The 3279-nt window shown below is 75.0% G+C and overlaps 2 non-coding genes across 2 annotated transcripts; both read left to right on the top strand.

The window, feature by feature from the left end:
* The first annotated feature begins 1360 nt into the window (after positions 1–1360).
* LOC140844869 (5S ribosomal RNA) lies at positions 1361–1479 on the top strand. The gene has a single exon (XR_012123378.1). It is a non-coding gene; the product is annotated as a 5S ribosomal RNA (ribosomal RNA).
* A 1386-nt stretch (positions 1480–2865) lies between these two features.
* Positions 2866–2984, top strand: LOC140844868 (5S ribosomal RNA). The gene has a single exon (XR_012123377.1). It is a non-coding gene; the product is annotated as a 5S ribosomal RNA (ribosomal RNA).
* Positions 2985–3279: the final 295 nt, after the last annotated feature.

The raw sequence follows: 3279 nt of genomic DNA, 5'->3' as shown, positions 1-3279 counted from the left end.
TTCTGCCCTGGCCCCCTGCCCCTCCCGCCCGCTCTAGCGCGGGCGCCTGCCCTCGCCCAGCCCCTTCCCCGCCCGCCCCGTCGTGGCCACCTGCTGCTGCCGGGCCTCGTCCCCCGCCCCCACACGCCTCCGGGGGCTGGGGCTGGGGCTGGGGCTGGGGGTGCGAGTGGGGGTGGGGTGGGCACACCCGCCTTCAGCCGGCCAGCCCCGCCCAGAGGCAGGGCCAACCTGCGTGCGGGCCGGCGGTGTCCCCCACCGCGCAGGCAGGCCTTGGGCTCCCTCCGCAGCCTGGGAGCCCCTAAGCCGTGCGCTCCACTCGCGCCCACCCGCCGGACAGCGCAGGCCCTGGGCGCCCCCCAGCACCCGCCGCACGCCCCGTCCCCGGACCCCGGGCTGCGCTCCCCTCCTTGCCACGGTAGGGGGCTAGTGAATGCCCGGGCCGGCAGGAGGGGACCACCGTCCCTGGGCCCCGGGGCGCGCCCCGTCGTCCGCGCTCGGTGTGCGCGCCCTCGCCCCTCGGTCCCCGCCCCCCACCCGGGACCGGGAGCGGGCCGATCGACCGCGCCAGGCAGACGTCCGACGCCGCTCTCCCGCAACAGCCAGGCGCGCGCGCTCCGGCGAGTGCCGGGGCGCCCGTGCCAAACGCACAGCGAGCAGCCGGAAGAAACGCGCCAGCGCGCGCTCACACCCATCTCCCGGGCGCCTGGTTCCCCGGGCAGGGGTCCCCGCACAACGCGGCGCCTCGCAGCGTGGCTGCAGGTCCTCGGGGGCTGCACGGGTGACTGCGGGCCCCAGGGCCCGGCCGCCTTGCCCAAGAGCAGCCCGAGCGTGACCACGGCCTCGTGTGGAAGCTGCCCCTCCAGGAGAGCGTCGCGGTGCCTGTCGGGTTGGTGTGTGTGTGTGTGTGTGTGTGTGTGTGTGTGTGTGTGTGTGTGTGTGTGTGTCTGCGCGCGCGCGCCTGTGTGAGGCAGTGCGAGCGTGCGCGCGCGTGAGTTTCACAGCGTGTGCGCCGCCTGGCTGTTCGTCCCCGTGTCCGCCCTAGGTGTGTGCCTGTGTGTTGAATCCTCGTGTCCGTGTGTCTCTCCTCTCCGTCGCTCCGGTTCGCTCGTGCTCCCTGCGGGTGTCATGGAGAAGGTGGCAGAAGGAAGGAGGGCGGCGGAGGGCCTGTGGTGGCGCCGGGGACCCCGGCTGGACCGGGGCCAGTAGGGGCCCGGTGGGCAGCGGTGCAGCGCGGGCGGGCCGGCGCGAGAGCGGCCTGGGCACGGGGCCGGTGGGGTTGGGGGGGCAGCGGCAGAGGCTCGGGGCGTGGAGGCAGGCGGGGACGCGCAGGCTCTTGGGGCGCGCAGGGCCGGCCTCTGGCGTCTACGGCCATACCACCCTGAACGCGCCCGATCTCGTCTGATCTCGGAAGCTAAGCAGGGTCGGGCCTGGTTAGTACTTGGATGGGAGACCGCCTGGGAATACCGGGTGCTGTAGGCTCTTTTTCCTCTCTGCCTCCCCGCTTTCTTTCTGCCCTGGCCCCCTGCCCCTCCCGCCCGCTCTAGCGCGGGCGCCTGCCCTCGCCCAGCCCCTTCCCCGCCCGCCCCGTCGTGGCCACCTGCTGCTGCCGGGCCTCGTCCCCCGCCCCCACACGCCTCCGGGGGCTGGGGCTGGGGCTGGGGCTGGGGGTGCGAGTGGGGGTGGGGTGGGCACACCCGCCTTCAGCCGGCCAGCCCCGCCCAGAGGCAGGGCCAACCTGCGTGCGGGCCGGCGGTGTCCCCCACCGCGCAGGCAGGCCTTGGGCTCCCTCCGCAGCCTGGGAGCCCCTAAGCCGTGCGCTCCACTCGCGCCCACCCGCCGGACAGCGCAGGCCCTGGGCGCCCCCCAGCACCCGCCGCACGCCCCGTCCCCGGACCCCGGGCTGCGCTCCCCTCCTTGCCACGGTAGGGGGCTAGTGAATGCCCGGGCCGGCAGGAGGGGACCACCGTCCCTGGGCCCCGGGGCGCGCCCCGTCGTCCGCGCTCGGTGTGCGCGCCCTCGCCCCTCGGTCCCCGCCCCCCACCCGGGACCGGGAGCGGGCCGATCGACCGCGCCAGGCAGACGTCCGACGCCGCTCTCCCGCAACAGCCAGGCGCGCGCGCTCCGGCGAGTGCCGGGGCGCCCGTGCCAAACGCACAGCGAGCAGCCGGAAGAAACGCGCCAGCGCGCGCTCACACCCATCTCCCGGGCGCCTGGTTCCCCGGGCAGGGGTCCCCGCACAACGCGGCGCCTCGCAGCGTGGCTGCAGGTCCTCGGGGGCTGCACGGGTGACTGCGGGCCCCAGGGCCCGGCCGCCTTGCCCAAGAGCAGCCCGAGCGTGACCACGGCCTCGTGTGGAAGCTGCCCCTCCAGGAGAGCGTCGCGGTGCCTGTCGGGTTGGTGTGTGTGTGTGTGTGTGTGTGTGTGTGTGTGTGTGTGTGTGTGTGTGTGTCTGCGCGCGCGCGCCTGTGTGAGGCAGTGCGAGCGTGCGCGCGCGTGAGTTTCACAGCGTGTGCGCCGCCTGGCTGTTCGTCCCCGTGTCCGCCCTAGGTGTGTGCCTGTGTGTTGAATCCTCGTGTCCGTGTGTCTCTCCTCTCCGTCGCTCCGGTTCGCTCGTGCTCCCTGCGGGTGTCATGGAGAAGGTGGCAGAAGGAAGGAGGGCGGCGGAGGGCCTGTGGTGGCGCCGGGGACCCCGGCTGGACCGGGGCCAGTAGGGGCCCGGTGGGCAGCGGTGCAGCGCGGGCGGGCCGGCGCGAGAGCGGCCTGGGCACGGGGCCGGTGGGGTTGGGGGGGCAGCGGCAGAGGCTCGGGGCGTGGAGGCAGGCGGGGACGCGCAGGCTCTTGGGGCGCGCAGGGCCGGCCTCTGGCGTCTACGGCCATACCACCCTGAACGCGCCCGATCTCGTCTGATCTCGGAAGCTAAGCAGGGTCGGGCCTGGTTAGTACTTGGATGGGAGACCGCCTGGGAATACCGGGTGCTGTAGGCTCTTTTTCCTCTCTGCCTCCCCGCTTTCTTTCTGCCCTGGCCCCCTGCCCCTCCCGCCCGCTCTAGCGCGGGCGCCTGCCCTCGCCCAGCCCCTTCCCCGCCCGCCCCGTCGTGGCCACCTGCTGCTGCCGGGCCTCGTCCCCCGCCCCCACACGCCTCCGGGGGCTGGGGCTGGGGCTGGGGCTGGGGGTGCGAGTGGGGGTGGGGTGGGCACACCCGCCTTCAGCCGGCCAGCCCCGCCCAGAGGCAGGGCCAACCTGCGTGCGGGCCGGCGGTGTCCCCCACCGCGCAGGCAG

This window comes from Manis javanica, chromosome 1 (assembly GCF_040802235.1).
Source record: "Manis javanica isolate MJ-LG chromosome 1, MJ_LKY, whole genome shotgun sequence".
NCBI classification, from domain to species: Eukaryota; Metazoa; Chordata; class Mammalia; order Pholidota; family Manidae; genus Manis; species Manis javanica.
Note: the sequence above shows the minus strand (reverse complement) of the source record. Positions and strands in the feature narration are given on the sequence as shown.